The sequence below is a fragment of the Nicotiana tomentosiformis genome, chromosome 2 (genome assembly GCF_000390325.3).
Source record: "Nicotiana tomentosiformis chromosome 2, ASM39032v3, whole genome shotgun sequence".
Taxonomy (NCBI): Eukaryota; Viridiplantae; Streptophyta; class Magnoliopsida; order Solanales; family Solanaceae; genus Nicotiana; species Nicotiana tomentosiformis.
In genome coordinates this window covers 64,530,785-64,557,579 of record NC_090813.1, presented here as the reverse complement: position 1 = coordinate 64,557,579, position 26,795 = coordinate 64,530,785, and the positions used below count along the sequence as shown (strand labels likewise).

At 39.4% G+C, this 26,795-nt stretch overlaps 2 long non-coding RNA genes across 4 annotated transcripts in view; one reads left to right on the top strand and one right to left on the bottom strand.

The window, feature by feature from the left end:
* Window positions 1–5,554, top strand: part of LOC138906517 (uncharacterized) — a 264,345-nt gene extending 258,791 nt beyond the window's left edge. Inside the window, exon 3 of the long non-coding RNA XR_011413934.1 lies at window positions 3,279–5,554. This is a non-coding gene — a long non-coding RNA (uncharacterized lncRNA). The remainder of the gene's footprint in view (window positions 1–3,278) is intronic.
* The window catches only part of LOC138906515 (uncharacterized), a 150,936-nt gene continuing 126,848 nt past the window's right edge, over window positions 2,708–26,795 (bottom strand). For all 3 annotated transcript variants that reach the window (XR_011413933.1, XR_011413932.1, XR_011413931.1), the window contains 2 exons: window positions 3,212–3,368; window positions 2,708–2,773 (listed from right to left, as the gene is read on the bottom strand). This is a non-coding gene — a long non-coding RNA (uncharacterized lncRNA). The remainder of the gene's footprint in view (window positions 2,774–3,211; window positions 3,369–26,795) is intronic.

The window sequence follows — 26,795 nt, the reverse complement described above, 5'->3', positions numbered from 1 at the left end:
TACAAATTTGTGGCTAAGATGTCGCTTAGCAACTGGAAAGCCACTCCTCTTTTAGATAGGGAGGAGCCACGGTAGCTTATTTTGTCGTCTTTTCTTCTTCTTTTTGTGCTATCGGACCCTTCTATCCCTTATTCTATAAAAAAAAATAGTTAGTCATTTTGTGTCCATTTTGTGCATAGTTCTTTTCACCCTAGTTCTAGTGACATGACATGCATGCGGAAATTTTGGCCAGATCTTATAAAACTGATTTAGTCTTGAATTGGATAAACGTGAGATAGAGACACTTTTGAAGATGAATATAGACATGAAACTTTTGGAAAATAAACATGAGCCAAGTTTTCATGGAACCAAAGCAGTCAGGCTCATGGAAGTTAAGGATCTCTACCTTTTGAATCATTAAGAAGATCGGGCTTAAGGATGATTGGATGGGTTGAAGTCTGTTTAGCACTAAAAGACATAAAGTGTATTCAAAAGAAGGTGTATTCTAGACAGCTTGAAATGGATAAGTTTAGTGGCAAAATGCATCTTCTACATCAAGACAAAATCCAAGAAAAAGTCACCCAAATTGACAAGGGTCATTCACTGCGAGGAAAGTATTGCTCATACAACTTTGCACTGAAAAGAGACCCAGAAAGCAACATGTCCATCACTGTCGTGATTGTGAAGGGCTAACAAGATTGGCATTCTCGAGGCTGGAAGGCCCTTTTTCTGCTACCCAAACACTTTATACCCTTTGTTACCCCTTTTGATCCTGTGTTATTTTCTTTGACCACCCTCTTTTGGAATCAAGTTTAGAGTTAAAAGTCAAAATAAAATAATAAATAAAAAAATAAAAAGAAAAGTCCATGCCCCGAGAGTATAAATTGGGGAAACTCCTAGAAAGTTCAAGTGAAAAAAGAAAAGAAATAGTCAAAGGTCCATGCCCCCAGAAAATAAAAGTTGGGGCAACTTGTTTTGAAAAAAGAAAAGAGAAAAAAAAGAGGCAAAACAAATGATAAAAAAAAATAGTTATGTCAGATGTTTGAACTACGTTTCACCTGATTCCTTAAAAAAAGGATACATAGTCAGCCTTACACGGTTCAGTCCAATCAAATAAGAATTCGGAAAAAAAAAACCAAAAATCCCCAGTATATGAAACTGGGACAAAGATTTCATTTCACTTTTGAAAAAGTTGATTCCAATAGTTGTAAGTCTACAACCTCCATTTTGAGTCTACTTTGAGCCTTCATGCCGCCCTTTCTTTCCAACCCTATCCAAAAACCTTACAAATAAAGACCTCCCGATATGCCTTCAAGAATGCCAAGAGAAGCATGCAATGAGTAACGATTGTCATGTAACATAGAACACTGTCAGTTGCTCACACTAGAAAGCAAAAGAAAAATAAAAATAAAGAAGAAAAAATGAGAGAGTCTTACTAGTGAAAACCCTCACGGGCACTATAAGACGACGGTAAGCAGAGATGAATAAATGAGAGAGACTTGTTGGTGAAAACCCCTCGGGACACCACTATTCGAAAGTGAGTCATGAAGTTGATGCAATAAATTGGCATGAACAAGCCCGACTTCAAAGGTCATATGAATGGTAAAAGGGAAGATTTGATTAGTTTGATAGATCAGACCGTTAAGTCCAAAATGCATGACATGATCATTAAGGCTAGTTACCACAAAATAACTCTTTTGTCCTTCCGAAAGGGGCATTTCTTGTTAATACTTGTTTCTTTGCATTATTGTGTCCTTCACTCTAAGCCAGTCCTTGTCAAAACAAGAAAGAAAAGATTCCAAAATTTGCTACCAGCTTTTCAGTTGCACAAAGTAAATTTGGCCAGCACACTTAGTTTTTACAGTCAACATGCATTGAGGATTCATGCAAAGGCTTCCCCCCCAAAAGCAAAAGACTTTGTTCAACCTATTCGGGTAAAGCAAGCAAAGATAACCTCAAGGTTAATCAGAGATTCTCTGTAGTACCGAACAATGACTATGAAGTGTGCACATCGTGCAAAAGGCTCTTACCAGTTATGATTCTCCCTCACATACAAATTGCTCCAAAAGCAGCCATTCAAGATATCAGAAAAGGTTATCCAAGAAAAGAATTCTCTTTTTTGAGATAAGGCCGACTGAGCCACAAATACAAATTGTACTGGGTGTGAAACAATCAGGTTTGATGCAGAGCAAAAAGTCTCTTGAAACTGACTCAAGCTGATTGAGCAAAAGCTAAACTGCCCAAGATTCAAGGCCACAAACTGACCACCACTTTTAAAACGGACAAAATTTTCTTTGTTTGAAACAGGAACAAAGCAGTGCAAGGAAGTTGGTTCAAAAACAAAAAAAAAAAAAGAAAAAAGAGAAGAAAAGAAAGAAAAAGAAAAAAGAAGAGAAGAGCCGACAAAGGGAAGTTTCTCAAATCTTTGCCTTTATCTGTCTTGCTAGTGTGCATAAAATGTTGCCATTGCTCTTCACATTTTTCCTCCTAGGATAAAAGTCCTAGTCCGATGGATTTTTTCCCAATAAAAATCTTAGTCTGATGAACTTTTCTCCTAAGATAGAAATCTTAGTCTGATGAATTTTCTCCTAGGATAGAAATCTTAGTCTGATGAATCTTTCTCCTAAGATAACAAAAAAAAAGGACCTACTCTGATTAATTTTCTCCTAGGATCGAAATCTTAGTCTAATGAATCTTTCTCCTAAGATAGAAGACGTAGTCTAATGAACTTTCTCCTAGGATAGAAATCTTATTCTGATGAATCTTTCTCCTAAGATTCCAAAAAAAAAGAGACCTAGTCTGATGAATCTTTCTCCTAGGATTGAAATCTTAGTCTGATGAATCTTTCTCCTAAGATAACAAAAAAAAGGACCTAGTCTGATGAATTTTCTCATACGATCAAAATCTTAGTCTGATGAATCTTTCTCCTAAGATAGAAGACCTAGTGTGATGAACTTTCTCTTTGGATCAAAATCTTAGTCTGATGAATCTTTCTCCTAATATAGAAGACCTAGTCTGATGAACTTTATAGAAATATTAGTCTAATGAATCTTTCTCCTAAGATACCAAAAAAACAAAAAAGACCAAGTCTGATGAACTTTCTCCTAGGATCAAAGTCTTACTCTGATGAATCTTTCTTCTAAGATAAGAAAACCTAGTCTGATTAATTTTCTTCTAGGATAGAGATCTTAGTCTGATGAATCTTTCTCCTAAGATAAAAAAAAAGGGGGACCTAGTCTAATGAATTTTCTCCTAGGATCGAAATCTTAGTCTGATGAATTTTTCTCCTAAGATAGAAGACCTATTCTGATGAACTTTCTCCTAGGACAGAAATCTTAGTCTGATGAATCTTTCTCCTAAGATACCAAAAAATAAAAGAAAAAAAAAACCTAGTCTAAGGAACTTTCTCCTAGGATAAACGTCTTAGTCTAATGAACTTTTCTCCTAAGATACGAAAACATAGTCTGATGAATTTTCTCCTAGGATAATAATTTTTTTTTTAAAAAAGGGGGAAGTCTGGATTTTAAAAAGAAAAGGGGGCAGGTTTTAGTTTAGTCAAGCTTACTTTGTAGTATCCTCAAGCCCAATCCCACTTTTAGGAGACACACTTCCTAGTCTGAGAATTTTAGGTTATACTTTTAGGCGACGCACTTCCTAAATTATGATTTCACCCCTAAGAGACGCACTTCCTAGTTTGGATCTTTTAAGTTTGAGTCACTGAGGTTTTACCCCTAGGAGATGCACTTCTTAGTTTGAGAATTTCAGGTTATACTTTTAGGAGACGCACTTCCTAAATTGCGATTTCATCCCTAGGAGACGCACTTCCTAGTTTTGGTCTTTTATGTTTGAGTCACTGAGGTTTTACCCCTAGGAGATGAACTTCCTAGTCTGGGTCTTTCAGGTTATACTTTTTAGGAGACACACTTTTTAGTTTGGTTCATTCAAGTTTCACACCTAGGAGACGCACTGCCTAGTCTGGGTCATTCAGGGTTTTTTTAGTAGACACATTTGTTAGTCAAAATTTTCTTAGTTTTACTCACAGGAGACGTACATCCTAGTCGAGTCTTCAATTTTACTCTCATCATTGCATCCTTCATTAATAGCATAGGTGATTTATAGTTCTGCTAATAACTCCCAAATCTTCCTAGTGTAAACTGGGGCAGAAAAAAGTTTCTTTTGTTGTTTCCGTTTTGCTGTAGTAGCAGGCGCCCACCTGGAGAATGAGGAAATTTATTGCAAGTATTAAGTCAGTGGCAGGTTCCCACCTGAAAAATGAGGGAATTTATTTCAATTTTTAAGTCATTGGCAGGTGCCCACTTGGAGAATGAGGAAATTTATTTCAAGTTCAAGTCATTGGCAGGCGCCCACCTGGAGAATGAGCGAATTTATTTCAAGTTCAAGTCATTAGCAGGCGCCCACCTGGAGAATGAGGGAATTCATTTTAAGTTTCAAGTCATTGCAGGCACTCACCTGGAGAATGATGGTCAATATTTCAGAAATTGGTTTTAAGTTCAAATCAGAGAAGTAGCACGAGCCCGCCTGAAGAACAGGGTCAACTTCCAATTTTCAAATTCAAGAGGCATCAGGAGCTCGCCTGAAGAACACGGTCAACTTTCAATTTTCAAGTTCAAGTTAGAGAGGCATTAGGAGCCCGCCTGAAGAGCAGGGTCAATTTTACATTTCAAGTTGAAGTTAGCGAAGCATCAAGAGCCTACCTGAAGAACAAAATCAATTTTCAATTTTCAAGTTCAAGTTAGAGAGGCATCAGGAGCCTGCCTGAAGAACAAGGTCAATTTTCAGTTTACAATTTCAAGTAAGAGAGGCATCAGGAGCTCGCCTGAAGAACAGGGTCAACTTTCAATTTTCAAGTTCAAGAAGCATCAGGAGCTCGCCTGAAGAACAGGGCAGCTTTCAGCTTACAATTTCAAGTCAGAGAGGCATCATGAGCCCACCTGAAGAACAGGGTTAACTTTCAATTTTCAAGTTGAAGAAGCATCCGGAGCCCACCTGGAGAACGGGGGAATTCATTTCAGAGTTACTTCAAATTTCAAGTCAGTAGTAGGCGCCCACCTGGAGAACGAGGGAAGTCATTTTAGAATTTAATTCAACTTAGAAGTAGCAAAAGCTCGCCTCAAGAATGCGAGTCGACAATCCAAGATGACCAAAAACAGAAGTCTCAATCTAGAATAAAAGAAAAGGTAAAAAAGAAGTGAATCCAAAATATAGAAGCAGATGAAATATGTGAACTGCTCAAGAGATGGTTGAAGTCACGAGCACTACATGTCCGGTCTTTATCCGAAGAAGCCGTGGAAGAATGAATCAGCACCTGCAGCTAGCAAGCATCAAGGTTCAAACTAAAAGTCTGCATGAAGAACCATTCAAGACTCAAGATCATGCTTCAGAAGACTTATAGATAGGAATCTTGTAACTCATAGCTGATAGGCTTGTTTAGTTCTTTTAGATTTTGATTTAGATGTAATAACAGGACTGCAGGCCGGAACCTAGACGGAACGGTACCTCACTCGACTCTCTCCTCATCGTATCACATTCCATCACTTCATTTACTTCTGAACTACACACGACCTGATTCCCTTATAACCCGGGATATGTAGGCTGTCCAAAACCAGGACTCGGTTGCACCCTTTCCTTTGTTTATTTTTCCTTTTTGAATAAAGAGTTGGTCAAAATTAGTCACATGGCTCATCTTGTCTTTGCCTGAAAATTCTACAAGTTTCCAAGCAAAGAGGGGCAGTTGTGAGCTCCTAATTTTTTACTATATTTAAATAGTTCATCACTTTTTAGTATGAAAATATATTTTAAGTTTAGTCTACATATTTTAGCTCTTATTTTATATTTTATAGGTCTGATTTAAGAAAATTAAAAACTAACAAAAGATTCACATTTTTAGAGTGTTAATTTTATTCTAATTTACAAAAAAACGAAATCACAAATAATATATTTTTCTTTTAATAAGTAAGCGAGCAACTCTACCTCTTGGAATTTTGTCTTTTCCTAAAATAAAAGTCATTTACGTTAACTCACAGGCACCCACTTTGCATTAGAATTTTTATTTAATACCTCACTCGCACTATGCCAATTCCAAAAAAGGACTCCACTCATTCCATCTTTCACAAGCACCTTACAGGCACATATTTTCGTACCAATTTTTATCCACATCACCTCAGCTAACAAACTTTGATTCCCCAACAATATTCTCTCACAAATATTCCCAGCTAGCTTGCTCTCCAAGATCACTCAACTTTATCTATCTAGAGAGCATATGCTAATTAGCAGGAAATACAATCTCTCTCACGTGATCTCACAAAAATACACTGATTTTCTTGGGCTTCAAACACGCACCTGTACCCATATATAACCTCACTCAATCACAGAATAGAAAAACCCTAAGAGCAGTCCTAGAATTAAGCGTCGTAGAGTAAACAATTGATCTCCCTCTTCACGCTTTCTTCATCAAAAACCCACACCATAGCAGACCAGTCCCTTGACAACCGGAAGCAGCCATGAAACCATCATGAAACTTAATGAAACAACTCCTTGAAGCCTCCATTAAAAGTCGACGACCGTTTGCAAATTTTGAGAGGTTCTGTTCAAGTTTTCTCCAGCGTGGTCATGGTCGTTTGGTTGAGTTTAGTTGCCGATTTGTCTTAACTATCATGTACGTGGCTGGAGTTTTACTTTTAAATTAATACAAAGTTTCGATCCTTAAGGTGCAATCCCTTTCTTTCCTTATTGTTTCAATTCCTTGGTTAACTTCATACTTTTTAAATAATATGAACGTTGGTCCTTATGTTGTTGATTTAAGTGTTTTGAGCAAATTGATTATTTTGAATGTTTAATGTTTCTTTGCTTAATATTGCCTCACTGATTCTCTTGATAAGGAATTTTAACATGAGGTCACAGCAATTGTTATGCATATGCTTGTACATTAAGTCAAAATGTCTTCTTCGAACTTTAGTTTAGATATCCATTGTTGGATTTTCTGTATTTCATTATTATGTTAAAAGTTGATTGGGTAATATTTTTGGGGCTGTCAAGTTGATTTTAAGAAAAAGAATTTGGGCATGTAAAGTTTTAATTTGAGATAATATGCCTAATGGTCGATTTTCGTTTGATCCAATCCGATAATAGTAACAATGTTTTCAACTTATTAAGAATGTGTAGAACTCATATGCCATTTCCTCCACAACTCCATATCCATAATTCATGACCTCACAATAATCTCAAAGTAGGAAAAATAATTCATGAATATCGTAGCTTGCTTTAGGCGCGATTAATAATGAATCATCGTGACTATGGGTACGGTTCCCATGGCACAGTCATGATACATAATCCCCAATTCGGGTGTGCATTTTATGTGACCCGACCACAACTTTTAATAATAATAAAAAAGTAACATATTGTAAATCGCGATTGCGTTTCACGTGGCGCGATTCGCAATGTGTACAAAAACAAACGAGTGCGCGGCATCGCGACTTGTTCAAACAAATTCCATAAACACTAAAAGTATTTAATTAATACTAAAAGCGATTTAAAAGGCAAAAATACACAATAGGTCTAAAATATGTATTAAATTAGATAATTAGGCCAATTATTAATAGGTCAGCGACCATGCAGAACCACGGAATTCGAGGGTGCCTCACACCTTCTCCCGGGTTAACAGCATTCCTTACACGGCCTTCTGTGTTCGCAGACCATAACTAAGAGTCAATTTTCTCGATTTGGGATTTAAAATAAATCGGTGACTTGGGACACCATAAATTATTCTAAGTGGCGACTCTTATCAAATAAATAATTTCATTTCGAACAATGTCACTTTAATTGGAAAAACTCCCATTATACCCTCGGAAAAAAAGAGGTGTGACAGCTCTGGCGACTCTGCTGGGGCAGCTGTGAGCACCTAATTTTTTAATATATTTGAATAGTTCAACATTGTTTAGTATGTAAATATATTTTAGGTTTAGTCTACATATTTTCGCACTTATTTTATCTTTTATAGGTTTTATTTAAAAAAATTAAAAACTAACAAAAGATTCACATTTTTAGAGTGTTAATTTTGTTCTAATTTACAAAAAAGAAAAATCACAAATAATATATTTTTATTTTAATAAGTAAGCAAGCAAGTCTACTTCTTGAAATTTTGTCTTTTCCTGAAAGAAAAATCATTTACGTTAACTCACAGGCACCCACTTTGCATTAGAATTTTTATTTAATGCCTCACCCGCACTATGCCAATTCCAAAAAAGGACTCCACTCATTCCATCTTTCACAAGCACGTTACAGGCACATATTTTCGTACCAATTTTTATCCACATCACCTCAGCTAACAAACTTTGATTCCCCAAGAATATTCTCTCACAAAAACTCCTAGCTAGTTTACTCTCCAAGATCACTCGTCCTTATCTATCTAGAGAGCACATGCTAATTAGCAGAAAATGCAATCTCTCTCCCGTGATCTCACAAAAACACACTGATTTTCTTGGGCTTCAAATACGCACATGTACCCATATATAACCTCACTCAGTTATAGAATAGAAAAACCCTAAGAGCAGTCCTAGAATTGAGCATCGTAGAGCAAACATTTGATCTCCCTCTTCACGCTTTCTTTGTCAAAAACCCACACCATAGCAGACCAGTCACTTGACAACTGGAAGCAGCCATGAAACCATCATGAAACTCACCAAAACAATTCCTTGAAGCCTCCATTAAAAGTCAACGACCGTTTGCAAATTTCGAGAGGTTCCGTTCGAGTTTTCTCTGGCGCGTTTCGTGGTCGTTTGATTGAGTTTAGTTGCCGATTCGTCTTAACTATCATGTACGTGGCTGGAGTATTACTTTTAAATTAATAAAAAGTTTTGATCCTTAAGGTGCAATCCATTTCTTTCCTTACTTTTTCAATTCCATGGTTAACTTCATACTTTTTAAATATATGAACGCTGGCCCTTATGTTGTTGATTTAAGTGTTTTGAGCAAATTGATTATTTTGAATGTTTAATGTTTCTTTGCTTAATATTGCCTCATTGATTCTCTTGATAAGAAATTTTCACATGAGGTCACAACAATTGTTATGCATATGCTTGTACATTAAGTCAAAGCGTCTTCTTCGAGCTTTAGTTTAGATATCCATTGTTGGATTTTCTGTATTTCATTATTATGTTAAAAGTTGATTGGGTGATATTTTTGGGGATGTCAAGTTAATTTAATTAAAAAAAAGAATTTGGGCATGTGAAGTTTTAATTTGAGATAATATGCCTAATGGTCGATTTTTGTTTGATGCAATCCGATAAGAGTAACAATGTTGTCAACTTATTAAGAATGTGTTGAACTCATATGTCATTTCTTCCACAACTCCATATCCATAATTCATGACCTTGCAATAATCTCAAAGTAGAAAAAATAATTTATGAATATCGTAGCTTGCTTTAGGCGCGATTAATAATAAATCATCGTGACTATGGGTACGGTTCCCGTGGCATAGTCATGATACATAATCCCCAATTCGGGTGTGCATTATATGTGACCCGACCACAACTTCTAATAATAATAAAAAATAAATATGTTGTAAATTGCGGGTGCATTTCACCTCCAAACCACTCGTATCTATTCAAAAATGACTCAATAATATCAAATATTGCTAAAGAAATCAATTATATTGCATAAATTAAATTTCCCAAATTTTCCTCCAAAAAGTCAAAAAATCGACCCCGGGCCCGCTTGGTCAAAACTCGAGGTTCGGACCAAAATCCATTTACCCATTCACTTCCGAGCCCGAATATATAATTGGTTTTGGAATCCGACCTCAAATTAAGGTCTAAATCCCCAAATTTTCGAAATTTCTAGTTTCTACCCTAACCCCTAATTCTACCATGAAAACTCTAGATTTTAGGTTGATAATTCAAGAAATATAATGGGTAATTGAAAGAAAATGGTTTAGAATCACTTACCAATACTTTGTGGAAGAAAATGACTCTTGAAAATTGCCTCTACCCGTTTGGTTCTTGAAAAATGTTGAAGAAATGGCTTAAACCCCTGTTTGATTCTGTTTTATGCACTGGGCGACAGTGTGCATTGCGTTCGCAAAGGGTATTGGCTGCCAAGCCTTCGCGTTCGTGAGACCCTTCTTGCGTTCGCGATGGTTACTTCCCCCTGGCCTTCGCGTTCGCGCTGAAGGAACGACCAACCCTCCCCCGGGTGTGCCTAACACTATGCGTTCGCAAGTAGCTGGTCGCGTTCGTGAAGGATAATGCCCCCATCGCTTCGCGTTCACGACCAAGCCTTCGCGTTCGTGAAGAAGAAAACTTCAGCTGCCCAGTTTACTCTTCGTGTTCGCGACAATACCTTCGCGAACGCGAAGAAGGACCTGCCAGAACACCTGCTGCAGCAAAATACCAAATTTTCAAAGTACAAAACATCTTGTGGCCTACCCAAAACCCGCCCGAGCCCTCGGAGCTCCAAACTAAACATGCACACAAGTCTAAAAATAATATACAAACTTGTTCGCGTGATCAAATCGGCACAATAATACTTAGAACTACGAATTTAGCCCCAAATCAAATGAAATTCTCAAGAACACTTTAAAATTCATATCTTCTCAACTGGACGTCCGAATCACGTCAAATCAACTCCGTTTCTCACCAAATTTTACAGACAAGTCTTAAATATCATAATGAACCTGCACCGGGCTTCGGAACCAGAATACAGACCCATCACTAACAATGCCAAACATCAATCAATTCTTAAAAATAATTAATTTTTAGATTTTTAATTTTCATCAAAAATTCATAACATAGGCTAGGGACCTCCGAATTTGATTCCGGGCATACGCTCAGGTCCCATTATTCGATACGGACCCACCAGGACCGTCAAAATATGGATCCGGGCCCGTTTACAAAAAATATTGACCGAAACCAACAAAAATCAACTTTTAAGGCATAAATTCTTATTTTCATCAATTTTCAACATGAAAGCTTTCCGGAAATATGCCCGGACTATGCACGCAAATCGAGAAGGGTAAAAATGGCATTTTTAAGGCTTAAGAGCGCAGATTCGAGTTCTAAAACATAAGATGACCTTTTGGGTCATCACATTCTCCACCTCTAAAACAACCATTCGTCCTCGAACGGACATAGAAAAGTACCTGGGCTGGTGAAAAAGTGGGAATATCTACTCTGCTTATCGGACTCGGACTCCCAAGTAGCTGCCTCAATAGGCTGACCTCTCCACTGCACTCGAACTGAAGGGTAACTCTTTGATCTCAACTGGCAAACTTGTCGGGCTAGAATTGCCACCGGCTCCTCCTCGTAAGTCAAATCCTTGTCCAACTGGAAAGAGCTGAAATCTAACACATGGGACGGATCGCCGTGATACATTCGAAGCACGGACACATGGAATATCGGATGAACAGCGGCTAAACTAGGTGGCAACGCAAGCCTGTAAGCCACATCTCCCACGATATACCTAGGGCTCAACTTGCCCTTCTTTCCGAACCTCATTACACCCTTCATGGGTGATACCCGAAGTAACACTCTCTCTCCGACCATGAATGCAACATCACAAACTCTATGGTCATCATAACTCTTCTGCCTGGACTGAGCTGTGCGAAGTCGATCCTGAATAATCTTGACCTTATCCAAGGCATCTTGTACTAAGTCTATGCCTAACAACCGAGCCTCTCCCGGATCGAACCACCCAACTGGCGACCGGCACCACCTACCATATAATGCCTCATAGGGAGCCATCTGAATACTCGACTGGTAGATGTTGTTGTAGGCGAACGCTGCAAGGGGCAAGAACTGATCCCAAGAACCTCCAAAGTCTATAACACAAGCAAGGAGCATATCCTCCAAGATCTGAATAGTACGCTCGGACTGCCCGTCCGTCTGAGGATGGAATGCTGTGCTCAACTCAACCCGTGTACCCAACTCACGTTGTACTCCCCTCCAAAAGTGCAAGGTAAACTGCGTACCTTGATTAGAAATGATAGACATGGGCACACCGTGAAGACGGACGATCTACCGAATATAAATCTCTGCTAACCGCTCCGAGGAATAGGTAACTGCCATAGGAATGAAGTACGCTGACTTAGTCAGCCTATCCACAATAACCCATACGGCGTCGAACTTCCTCTGAGTCTGTGGGAGTCAAACAACAAAGTCCATAGTGATACGCTCCCACTTCCACTCAGGAATCTCCATCTGCTGAAGCAAACTACCGGGTCTCTGATGCTCATATTTCACCTGCTGACAATTCAAGCACTGAGCCACGTAAGCAACTATATCTTTCTTCATCCTCCTCCACTAATAATGCTGTCGCAAGTCCTGATACATCTTGGCGGCACCAGGATGAATAGAATATCAGGAACTGTGGGCCTCCTCAAGAATCAACTCACGAAGTCCATCCACATTAGGCACACAAATACGGCCCTGCATCCTCAAAACTTCATCATCTCCAACAGTAACCTGCTTGGCACCACCGTGCCACACTGTGTCTCTAAGGATAAGTAAATGAGGATCGTCATCCTGCCGATCTCTGATGCGCTCAAACAAAGAAGACCAAGTAACTGTACAAGCTAGAACACGGCTGGGCTCAGAAACATCCAACCTCACGAACTGGTTGGCCAAGGCCTGAACATCCAATGCAAGCGGTCTCTCACTAACTGGAATATATGCAAGGCTACCCATACTAGCTGATTTTCTACTCAAAGCATCGGCCACCACATTGGCTTTCCCGGGATGATATAATATGGTGATATCATAGTCTTTCAATAGCTCCAACCACCTTCGCTGCCTCAAATTGAGTTCCTTCTGCTTGAACAAATACTACAAGCTCCGATGATCAGTGAATACCTCACATGGCACGCCGTAAAGATAGTTCCTCCAAATCTTCAACGCGTGAACAATGGTTGCCAGCTCTAGATCATGAACAAGGTAATTCTTCTCGTTAACCTTCAGTTTCCGCGAAGCATATGCAATAACCTTGCTACCCTGCATCAATACCGCACCCAGACTAATACGGGATGCGTCAAAATATACTATATAAGATCCTGAACTTGTGGGTAACACCAATACCGGTGCCGTAGTCAAAGCAGTCTTGAGCTTAAGAAAGCTCTCTTCACACTCATCTGACTACCTGAACGGGGCACCCTTCTGGGTCAATCTGGTCAACGGGGCTGCTATGGATGAAAACCCCTCCACAAATCAACAGTAATAGCCCGACAAACCCAGGAAACTACGGATCTCAGTAGCTGATGAGAGTCTAGGCCAGTTCTGAACTGCCTCAATATTCTTAGGATCCACCTGAATACCCTCTACTGATACAACGTGACCCAAGAAAGCAACTGAACTCAACAAAAACTCGCATTTTGAGAACTTAGCATATAACTGGCTGTCTTTCAGAGTCTGAAGAATGATCCGAAGGTGCTGCTCATGCTCCTCTCGACTGTGGGAGTAGATCAAGATATCATCAATAAACACAACCACAAAGGAATCCAAGTAGGGTTTGAACACCCGGTTCATCAAATCCATGAATGTTGTTGGGGCATTTGTCAGCCCAAATGACATCACTAGAAACTCATAATGCCCATACCGAGTTCGAAAAGCTGTCTTAGGAACATCAGATGCCCTAATCCTCAACTGATGGTAGCCATATCTCAAATCAATCTTTGAAAACACCTTGGCACCCTGAAGCTGATCAAATAAATCATCAATCCTCGGCAATGGATACTTGTTCTTGATGGTGACTTTGTTCAACTACCGATAATCTATACACATCCTCATCGATCCATCTTTCTTCTTCACAAACAACACAGGTGCACCCCAGGGCGAGACACTAGGTCTAATGAAGCCCTTATCAAGAAAATCTTGCAACTGCTCCTTCAATTCTTTCAACTCTGGCGGGGCCATGCAGTATGACAGAATGGAAATAGGCTGAGTGCCCGGCAATGCAGAAATCAGCATCCCTGTCGGGTGGTATCCCTTGCAGGTCTGCAGGAAACACCTCTGGAAACTCACGAACAACTGGCACTAAATCCATGGAAGGAACCTCCGCACTAGAATCGCGGATATAAGCCAAATAAGCTAGACACCCCTTCTCGACCATATGCCGAGCCTTCACATAAGAGATAACCCTACTGGCAGAATGGCCAAGATTCCCTCTCCACTCTAATTGAGGAAACCCCTGCAAGGCTAAGGTCACCGTCTTGGCATGACAATCTAATATAGCATGATAAGGTGACAGCCAATCCATACCCAGTATGACATCAAAATCAACCATGTTGAGAAGTAGAAGATCTACACGAGTCTCAAGACTCACAATGGTGACCACACACGAACGATAAATACAATCTACAACAATAGCATCTCCCACTGGTGTGGACACATACACAAGAGCACTCAAAGAATCACGGGGCACAACCAAATAGGAAGCAAAATAGGATGACACATAGGAATAAGTAGATTCCGGATCAAATAGAACTGAAGCATCTCTACAGCAAACTGAAACAGTACCTGTGATAACATCGTCAGATGACTCAGCCTCAAGCCTGGCTGGGAAAGCATAAAATCGAGGCTGGGCCCCACCACCCTGAACTACGTCATTGGGACAGCCTCTAACTGGCTGGTCTCCACCTCTAACGGCATGACCTCCAACTCTAACAGTCTGGCCTCTACCTCTGGTGCCGGAACTATGGCATGAGAACTCTGATGCTGTGAGCTACCTGTTGCCCTAGGGCAAAATCTAGCAATGTGTCTCGGATCACCATAAGTATAACATAACCTCGGCTGTTATGACTGCAGACCCTGAAACTGACCCTGTCGACCTGAATAACCACCCTGATAAATCTGGAGTGGAGGTGCACTAATAAGAGTTGGTGGTGTACTGTAGGCTAGCTGGTCAGAATAATGCATCTGAGGGCCACGACCACCTGAGGCATCGTGGGATGCCTGGAGCACTGAATGAAACGGCCTGGGAGGATGGCCTCTACCAAAAGTACTCCTGCCTCTAGACGAGGCACTGCTGAACTCACCGGAATGACGAGGTCGCTTGTCAGACCCCTGACTTCCCTGAGTAAGAACCATTTTGACTCGTCTGGCGACATTAGCAGCCGCCTGAAAATAAATCTCACTCCCAATCTCCTTAGCCATCTACAATCTGATAGGCTGAGCAACTCCATCAATAAAACTCCTCACCCTCTCTCCCTCGGTGGGAAGCAGAAGAATAGCATGACGGGCCAAATCCACAAAACGGGTCTCATACTGAGTAACAGTCATACTGACCTGCTGGAGACGCTCAAACTGACAGTGATGCTCCTCTCTCAATGTGATAGGAAGAAACTTCTCTATGAAGAGCTGAGAGAACTGGTCCCAAGTAAGAGCAGACGACCCAGCTGGTCTGGTCAACAAGTAATCTCTCCACTATTTCTTGGCGGAACTAGTCATCTGAAATGCAGCAAAATTGACCCCATTGGTCTCCACTATACCCATGTTTCGTAGGACCTCGTGACAGTTGTCAAGATACTCCTGGGGATCCTCTGAAGGAGCACCACTGAAGTGAACCGAAAGATCTTGATAAACCTGTCCAATCTCCAGAAAGCCTCAGAAGACATAGCTGGCCCATCTCCGACCTGTGCCGCAATAATCGGCTGAACTAATCCGACTGGATGAGCTGTTGGAGCCTGATATTGGGGAGCTATCTACTTCGGAGCAAGAGTGGTGGGAGTCTGGGCTCCTCCTCCAGCCTGAGAGACTGCTGGTGCCATGGGAAATGCGCCAGTCTAGGCCACACTATCCATATGGCCCACCAAACGGACTAAAGCGTCCTGAAGTACTGCGGTGGCAATGAACCCCTCCGGAACCTGAGATGGTCCGGTAGGAACAGTCTGGGCTGGAACCTCCTCGTCAAGCTCTATTTGAGGCTCCACTACTGGGGCTGTTGCTCGGGCTCTAGACTGAGCCTTGCCCCTGCCTCGGCCTCGACCTCTGCCCCACGTAGAAGCTGCCACTTGAGGCTTTGGCTGCTGCTCAGCTGAGGAAGCGGTACGTTTTCTCGCCATCTACGAGAGAATAAGAGTAGAAGAGTTCAATCAGTATTGAGAAAGCAAAATCGCACGACAGAGAAGAATAGAAGTGAAACTTGTTCCTAAACTTCATAGCCTCTAGAAGATAAGCACAGACGTCTCCGTACCGATCCTCCAGACTCTACTAAGCTTGCTCGTGAATCGTGAGACCTAGGCAACCTAGTGCTTTGATACCAACTGTCATGACCCAGAATTTTCCACCGACGGGACTGTGATGGCGCCTAACATTTCACTTGCTAGGCAAGCCAACGTTAGAGAATCTTTAAGCCAATTCCTTATTTCCATTCAGTAAATAACAATAATTAACTAAGATGAAATATAATAAGTGCAGAATATTATAAAACTGTATTAATTACTACCACCCGGATCTGGAGTCACAATTCACTAAAATTTACTACAAGTAATAATCTGAAAGAAATACAACTGTTTGAATAAAAGAAAATAGTAGGACATAAAAGATAGACGGGGGCTTTAAGGTCTGTGAACGCCGACAGATCTACCTTGAGTCTCTGGACAGCGGACCAATAGAAAAATCTCGATCAACCTGTGCCGGTACCAAAATCTGCACAGAAAGTGCAGAGTGCAGTATCAGTACAACCGACCCCATGTACTGGTAAGTGTCGAGCCTAACCTCGGCGAAGTAGTGACGAGGCTAGGACAAGACACCCACATATCCTGAACAGTATAATCATGCTAGTGGCAACAACAGTAAATAAAGAAATAACGCAGAAATAATGGGAAGGGGAGAAACAGTGGGGGGATACAATATAAAGAGTGAGAATAATTAAAAGAAAGAATTAAACCGAAAATCCTTAAAAAATTGAGCAAATAAAACAGCAAAGGAAAACTGCGCGGCATCACCCTTCGTGCTTTTACTCTCAACCTCACCAAATAAATAAATAGAATGGCACAGCATCACCCTTCGTACTTTTACTCTTAGCCTCGCCAAATAAATAAATAGAATGGCACGGCATCACCCTTCGTGCTTTTACTCTCAACCTCGCCAAATAAATAAATAAATAAATAGAACGGCACGGCATCACCCTTCGTGAATTAAACCTCTCATAATATACACGGCATCACCCTTCGTGCTTTACACTCTTACTCACAATATAAATAATGCATGAACGGCATCACCCTTCGTGCTTTACACTCCTCCTCACAAATCACAGAATCAATAACAACGGATAGATAGGAGTATCACAAAGAAACCAGTATTTTACCCATAATCAATAGCACAATGTAACCTCAACCTTGAATCAATATTCGAAAGTTACCAAATCTCAGTGAAACTAGATATAAGTCACCTAACATTTCAAATAACCCGCTAAGCATGAATAGTAGAATTTAAGGCTACAAAATAGACAAGAATAGAATATCACTCGCATGCTATGACTCGACAACGACGCATAGATGCTTGTTACCTCACCTATACATCGTATTTAATAACCAAACACGTAGCAAAGAAACACATAATACCTATTCCCTCAAGCCAAAGTTAGACACGACACCTACCTCGCTCTGAAAGCCACTTAATTCTCAATCACGGCTTTTTCTTTGGAATTCACCTCCAAACCACTCGTATCTATTCAAAAATGACTCAATAATATCAAATATTGCTAAAGAAATCAATTATATTGCATAAATTAAATTTTCCAAATTTTCCTCCAAAAAGTCAAAAAATCGATCCCGGGCCCGCTTAGTCAAAACCCGAGGTTCGGACCAAAATCCATTTACCCATTCTCCCCCGAGCCCGAATATATAATTAGTTTTGGAATCCGACCTCAAATTGAGGTCTAAATTCCCAAATTTCCGAAATTCCTAGTTTCTACCCTAACCCCTAATTCTACCATGAAAACTCTAGATTTTAGGTAGATAATTCAAGAAATGTAATGGATAATTGAAAGAAAATAGTTTAGAATCACTTACCAATACTTTGGGGAAGAAAATGACTCTTGAAAATCGCTTCTACCCGTTTGATTCTTGAAAAATGTTGAAGAAATGACTTAAACCCGTGTTTGATTCTGTTTTATGCACTGGGCGACAGTGTGCATCGCGTTCACGAGGCCACTGTCGCGTTTGCGAAGGGTATTGGCTGCCAAGCCTTCGCGTTCGCGAGACCCTGCTCACATTCGTGATGGTTACTCCCTCTGGCCTTCGCGTTCGTGAGACATTGCTCGCGTTCGCGATGAAGGAACGACCAACCCTCCCCCGGGTATGCCTAACACTACGCGTTCGCGAGGAGCTGGTCGTGTTCGCGAAGGATAATGCCCCCATCGCTTCGCGTTCACGACCAAGCCTTTGCGTTCACGAAGAAGAAAACTTCAGCTGCCCAGTTTACTCTTCGCGTTTGCGAGAATACCTTCGCGAACGCGAAGAAGGACCTGCGAGAACACCTGCTGCAGCAAAATACCAGATTTTCAAAGTCCAAAACATCCCGTGGCCTGCCCAAAACTCACCCGAGCCCTTGGGGCTCCAAACCAAACATGAACACAAGTCTAAATACATCATACGAACTTGCCCACGCCATCAAATCGCCAAAATAACACCTAGAACTACGAATTTAGCACCAAATCAAATGAAATTCTCAAGAGCACTTTAAAATTTATATCTTCTCAACTGGGCGTCCGAATCATGTCAAATCAACTCTGTTTCTCACCAAATTTCACAGACAAGTTTTAAATATCATAATAAACCTGTACCGGGCTCCAGAACTAAAATACGGACCCGACACTAACAAGGTCAAACATCAATCAATTCTTAAAAATAATGAATTTTCAGACTTTAAATTTTCATCAAAAATTCATAACTTGTGCTAGGGACCTCCGAATTCGATTTCGGGCATACGCCCAGGTCCCATTATTCGATACGGACCCACCGGGATTGTAAAAATACGGATCCGGGCCCGTTTATCAAAAATGTTGACCGAAGTCAACAAAAATCAACTTTTAAGACACACATTCTTATTTTCATCAATTTTCAACATGAAAGCTTTTCGGAAATATGCCCAGACTATGCACGCAAATCGAGAAGGATAAAATGAGATTTTTAAGGCTTAAGAGCGCAGATTCGAGTTCTAAAATATAAGATGACCTTTTGGGTCATCACAGTTTTTCAAGTATAACAGTCGATCCCAAATCTTTCACCGAAAACCTCAAAAATATATGAATAAGTTTGAAAACTGTGATTTTTCCCAAAAACCTTTCAACAATAAATAAGATGTTTCATTTTCAGATAACATGAGGAAAATACATCTTTATGCCTACATGTCTAAATACAGGTGAAATCATGAATGTCACCAAAGTCTGGTAGCAGAAGGAAATGCATAACTATACATGTATCTCAAGTACGCATGTCAAATGCAATGCATGTCAATGATGAACTCATGTACTCACCCTCTCAGAGTACTCCATCTCACTGTCTTGTACTCTCACTCATCGTGCTCAATACTGAGCACACTCAGTCACTCAGTATTGTACAGGGCAGATCCAGCCCACATACAAATAAACCAAGTATAATTCAGCTGGTTCACAGTTACGGAAAGATAGGCATGCTTTTCAAGTATAACAGTAAATCCCAAAACGTTCACCGAAAGCACCAAAAGCATATGAATAAGTTTGAAAATCGTGATTTTTCCTAAAAATCTTTTAACAATAAATAAGATGTTTCATTTTCATATAGCATAAAGAAAATACATCTCTATGCCTACATGTAAATATATAGGTGAAATCATGAATGCCGCCAAAGCCGGGTAGCAGAAGGAAATGCATCTCTATGCATATATCTCAAGTACGCATGTCAAATGCAATGCATCTCAATGATGAACTCGTGTACTCACCCTCTCAGTGTACTCCATCTCACTGTCTCGTATTCTCACTCATCATACTCAATACTCAGCACACTTAGTCACTCAGTACTGTACAGGGCAAATCCAGTCCAAATGCAAATCAACCAAGGCAGATCCAGCCCAAAGATGCAAATAAACCAGGGCAAATATAGCCCAATGTAAATGAACCTAGATGCAAATAAACCATGGCAGATCCATCCAAAATGTAAATGATTGCTAACAATTGTGCCCACTGTGTGTGTGCAAACTCTGGAGGGGCCGATCCATCCCAAACGCTATAATAAGATAAATCCTGGCATGAATTAATAAAACTTGTTACGGTGTGCAGCCCGATCCCATAAATAACACTCACAACATGCCCTTGGCCTCACTCAGTCATCAATCTCTCCAGTCTCTCGGGCGCACAATACTCATGCTAAACAACCCAAATCAATGATACGAGATGTGATAATATACGATAATAAAGACTGAGATATGATATGAAATGATGAATGCGATTGAGCACATAACTGCAATAAAGCAAATAACTCAACAACAAATAACGACCATTGTGGGTCCTAATAGTACCAACATATAGCCTACACATGATTTTTGGTATGAACTGCAACTCAAGTCTTCTAATACATAGAGTACAGTAAAAATGTTCAGATAAAATAGCTACACAGTTCCATAGAATCGACTAAATCATAATTTATATGGTGCACGCTCACACGCCCGTCACCTAGAATGCGAGTCACCTCAACATCACTCACATGGCACTTAATTTGAGGCTTCATACCCTCAGCACCAAATTTAGAAGTGTTACATACCTCGAACGATCCAAATCCAATACCGAGCAAGCCAAACGATGCTCCAAAAATACCATCACATGCGTACCGACCTCCGAACGGCTCGAAACTAGCCAAAAGCAACTCAAATACATCAAATAATGCCATAGGTAATAAACACAATCGATAAAGGTCAAATCTTTAATCAAAAGCCCAAAATCAATCCAAAAGTCCAACCCGGGTCTATGCCTCGGAACTCGACGAAACTTATAAAATCCGACAACCCATTAAATTACGAGTACAACCATACTAGTTTCATTCAAATCCGACCCCAAATCGATGTTCAAAACTCAAAAAATCATTTTATGAAATTTTAGACTAAAACCCCCAATTTCTCTTTACAATTCATAATCCAAATGCCAAAAACGAAGATAGAATTAGGAAATATAATCAAAACCGAGTATAAAATACTTACTCCAATCCTTGTGATGCAAATCGCCTAAAAATTGTTTCAACCCGAGCTTCATTGCTCTAAATAAGCTAAAATGACCAAACCCTCGAACTTAAAGCTTCTGCCCAATCCTTTTCGCTTTTACGGACAGTAGGTCGCACCTGCGACCTTCGCTTCTGCGGAACAAAGTCACGCACCTGTAAGACAGCCTTGGCCACTAGTGGCCGCTTCTGCGATGACCAGTGTCGCACTTGCGATCGCGCTTCTGCGACTGTAGAACCGCTTCTGCGATGCCTCCCCAGCCAGCTTTCCCCATGTCACTTCTGCGACCAGCTTCACGCTTTTGTGAGCACGCACCTGCGGTCCTTAATGCGCAGGTGCGATGACATCAGTAACCAAAAACTTCATCAACTTCAACAAGGCTCCAAACGATCTGAACCCCGTCCGAAACTCACCCGATCCCCTTAGGACCCGTCCGAATATACCAACAGGTTCCATAACATAATACGGACCTACTCGAGGTCTCAAATCATACATAGCAACATCGAAACGACGAATCACACCTCAAATCAAACTTAAATGAACTTTGAACTTTCAACTTCTGAAACTCGCGCCAAAACATAGCAAATCAACTCAATGAACTCAAATTTGGCACACAAGTCCCAAATAACATAACTAAGCTATTCCAATTTCCGGAACCGCAATCTGAACCCTATATCCACAAAGTCAACTCCCGGTCAAACTTATGGATTTCCTAAATCTTCAAATTTCTAACTTTCGCCAATTAGCGCCGAATCGTTCTAGAAATATCCAAATGCAAACCTCGGGCTTACGCCCAAGTCCAAAATCACCATCCGGACCTAACGGAGCCCTCAAAACTTCGTTCCGGGCTCAAATTCACAAAAGTCAAACTTGGTTATCTTTTCCAACTTAAAGCTTAAATCGTGAAATTCATTCTTTCAAATCGATTCCGATTAACTTGAAAACTAAAATCGACGATTCACACAAGTCATAATACATCATACGGAGCTACTCATTCCCTCAAACAATTGAGCGAAGTGCAAATGCTCAAAACGACCTGTAGGGTCGTTACATGGAAGATGTAACATTATTAATATAGATTTTTATTTTCCAGCAACTTTCTTTCTAGATATCTAAAATAGTTCTGGGGTAATCTCATGTGCAAGACTCATCTAAGTTTTTTTATTGGCAACCAGTTCTCCTTTACCAGATATGAAATGTGTTGGATTCTTAGTTAAGACTTTTGTTTCAATGGTCATTTTTTGAAGATGTAATTTCGAAAACAAATCTGGAAACATATTGCGGAACTTAAGACTAAATGATTATGCATTCAAAAATATAAATCTCCTCTTAAGTGTAATAAGAAGGGAATTTAATATCAATAGATTATGTAAAAAAACTTGCTTTTTCTTTGTTCCTTTTTTTTAGTTAATGTTTGTATTTTTTTCTTTCTTCCCTCTAATTGTCTTTGTTTTCTTTCATTCAATGTTTGATTTCTCTGGCCACGTGGATCCAAGAATTCTCCAAGTGTATGTGACCAATTTGAGTTTTGTCTCGTTTGGTAGCCATTTTTTATTTTGTTAGAGAGCTTAAACTAAAGAAAAGCATGAAATAGAATTAGTCGCATATTCGAAATAAATTAAAGAAGGTATTTTTACTTTATTAATCATATTTGATAGGGTAGGTAAATAAATGGTATTCAACAATCTACATCGTACCCTCGTATTGTTCCCTTTTTAATTATTTTCAGCCTATAGTTTATTGGGAAAATTAACATTTGATTTGTAAATTGATCTTGGTTGCCAACCGTTTGGAATGACATTTGGGGCAGTGACACTCTGCTTTGTTTCTGAAGTAAGTCTAAGGGAAAAAGGAGGTTTCTGTGTGTTTGGTTGCATGCCAACACTCCAAGTTGCGCCAATCATTCGCTGCATTGGTACTCAACTCGAATTGCTTGTTTGGATTTCAACTAAAGAAAGGTCACCATCCCCATCTACTGCTTCAGATGTAACTGCGAAGAAATTAGGATTGGAACCTTTGTCCACCTTAAATATGATATTTGTGTTGTAATTGCATGCTACCCTGTAAGGTTCAATAAAAATTAAAAAAAATTAATGCATTAGCAGTGTTCCTCGGAAGGAAAATAAGAGGGGAAAAAAATCAATTTATTGCTTCCTACCCCCCCTCCCCCCAAATATAAAACCTTCGTATAAGATGGGACAAATGAAGTAACTTTTAGTTTTTGTAAAATAACTCACCTTCGGTAAAAAATCGAGATTCTTCCTGCGTTATATAATTGTGAAGCTTCGCTAGACTTTGCCAATTTTTCAAAGGCAATTCCACTTATATCAAAGTGAACTGGATCATTATTGCATGCTCCTAGGTACTCATCTGTAAGGGTTAATGTTATTGGATTCCCTCAACAATGCAGATTCTGATTTTGGGTGCATAACACCTGAAAAACAATGCCGATATTTTAGAGATGTCATGCATTTATGCATGAAACTAAAATATTCATTCACATTATCTCTTTTATTTCAGATTTTTATTTTCTTGTCATCTCATACAACATAAGATGTGTTGTTCTACAAATTGTAAATTTACAAGATCAGTGGCAGAATCAGGTATTCTATCAAGGGGATTCCAAAAGTTTAAAAATGTTACATTTGAAATTTGTACCTATATTTTCTCTTATAAGGATATTTAAAATTTTATGTATTTTAAATTTATGTTTACGCAATTTATGTTATATAACTTTCCGAAGAAGGAAATTCAATTGAATCCCAGTCACTCTACCTGGTAGCATGCACCATATCCAGCACCTTGCTTAAAAAGCGCTTGATTTCCGGCCGTGATCATTGCATTGTAGGAAGCGCTTGCTACGTCATTTTCGAGCCCACATGCTCCACCTAGAACAAAATAGTAAGAATAAAATATATTTTCAATCATTTAGCCCGATAATCATTAATGAAGTATGTAAAAATCAAGACTATATTGATCAAGCCATTTCGGTGAACAGGTGTCTACAAAATTCCATTTGTAGATACCTTTTATTATAAAGGGGAAGGAAGAGAAACTTGATAAGCGCATTACAAAATGCAAATCAAACCCTTACAAACAATGTAAAATTCAGATATCCAACAATCGAACTACTAAGATTTATCTTCAAAATTGAATTTGAAATCTAAAGTAGGTTAATTTAATTTTAATCTAGTAGGCTACTTCATATATCTTAAGAAAAAAGAGAGTAGAAACAAACGACATTTTAAGACATTACCACTCCCGGGACTAGTAGGATTTTTATAAAATGTTGCAACAGCTTGTGAATAACCAATTGGTTGGCAAGAGGAAAATCTAAACAAACACGAGCAAAAAGCTACAAAAATCCAAAGGAAAAGACCATGAGGAAAATTTGCAGCCATGATCTAGTAATTATCTTTGATTAACTAAGTGACGCTCTAATATTTTTTGCTAATTGCTTATGCAATGCCATGTTAATTGGTACTATTTATAGTAAAAAATGAATATTATTCTGTTGAGGATACTAATTATGAAAAATGAACCATTTTGCTAATTTAAGGTAAGAACTTTATTGCCTTACTATTTAGTTTGGAGATGCTGAAAATTTAAATATTATTACATCTCATGATTCTCATCTTCTCTTTAATTCTTTTATTTCTTTTTGTCATATACCAACTAAACACCATATGATTTGAGGCATCTACAATCACAGAACAAGAGGCATGCAGTAAACATATCGAAATGCATAACAACTAACCATAAGTTGAGAAGATTGATAATCGGCTTAATGAATGCATATTTTGGTATATATCACCTCACATTTTGTTCACGTCTCGACGATTTGAGATGTTTAATATGATTGTTTGTGCTAAATTTTGGTATTTCTATGTGTAGGAATCATTCGGATGCAATTTGGGACGAAAGGGCGCGAATTGGAGCGAAACTGGAACAAAATTGCAGAAATGGAAGTTGAGCGCCACAGCCAGCGTGGGGCGCTCGCTGTGGCGCACTTTACAGAAGCAAAGAAGTTTGAGCGCCAGGTCCAGCGCCCCACGCTGGCCTGGACGGTCACAACGGGGATTTTCCTTTTTTTGACTAGGACTCGGTTATTTCGACCCCTAGACGCCCCCAACTCATATAAAAGCCAACCTAAACCTATTTTTGAAGAGAGGAATGGATTTAAAGGAAGAGGAGAGGCACAAAACACTAAAAAGCGAGGATTTGATCAATTCTTCCATCCCTTTCCTAGTATTCATTGATTTTATGTTTAAAAATATAATTTTTGATGATTGTATGAACATGAGTGGCTAAGAACCCTATTGTTCTAGGGTCATGGGTATACATGAATGTTGATGTTTGAAGTTTAAATTGACGAAGTTGATTTTATCATATTGGATTATTTATTTAATTCTGTTTTAAATTATTTTGCTGAGTAGCTAACAGTGAAATACTATCTACGAATCTAGAGTTGAACTCGAAAGTGGGAACTCTAGATTGCATATAGAATTAAATAGAGTAAGTTCTTAAACCCGGGCATCGGGGAACGGATTCGCAATTAGGATAGACATATACCTAATTGCCTTACTCGGTTGCAATACATAAATTGTAAATGCGTTCTTGTTAAACTAAATTCCATAGACATATAGGTATTAAGTTAGCTTGAATAGGCGAGTAAGGCCTCGACAGATGCTTACGAGTAATATCAACCCTGTGAATCAACAATACAGATAAATCAATTAGTTACTTTAAACTAAGAATGCAACATGATTGTTAGATAACCCGTGACCCTAGAATATTATATCCTATTGATTGTTATTCAAAACTATTTAAGTATTGTGTTTGATTCTTAGCAATTCATTACTTGACAGCCTTTAGGTAGTAATTTAGAAAATTATATATTTTGTCAGAAATAGTTTGAATCGATAAGCTATTCGAGTTTGAATTAGTCAAAAGTTAATCATAAGTCTTCGTGGGAACGATACTTTATCCACTACTTTATTACTTGACGACCACGTATACTTGCGTGAGTGTGTTTGGTCCCAACAAGTTTTTGGCGCCGCTGCCGGAGACTTAGAAATTAGCTACTTGACTAAATTAAGCTTTTATTAGTTATTTGTTCAAGTTTTAAGTTTCAGTTTGCCTTGTTTGTGTTAACGCAGGATCTTCTCTTGAATGCGGAGGAGTAGAAGTGCAAACAACCTCATTCCTCTTGATCCATAAATCAAACGAACACTACATAGAGTGAGAAGGGAACTCGAAGCTAGAACGAGAATAGAAAGAGAGTTGGACATCGTAGTTCAACAACAGCAAATAGAGATGGCAGGTAATGAAGAGCGTCCGGTGATTGAAGCCGCAAGGCCCAATCTTGCGAATATGACTCAGGCTGGCTATTGTGAAGCCTGATATCACTGGGCATTTTGAACTCAAACAGTACATGGTACAGCTGATTCAGTCCACAGGACAATATATGGGTCTATCTCATGAGGACCCGCAGAGGCACATTCAGAACTTCTTGGAAATTACGGACACTTACAATTATCCGAACGTTTCCAAGGACTATGTCAGGCTGACACTATTTCCCTTTTCACTGTTGGGGGAAGCTAAGGAATGGTTGCAAAA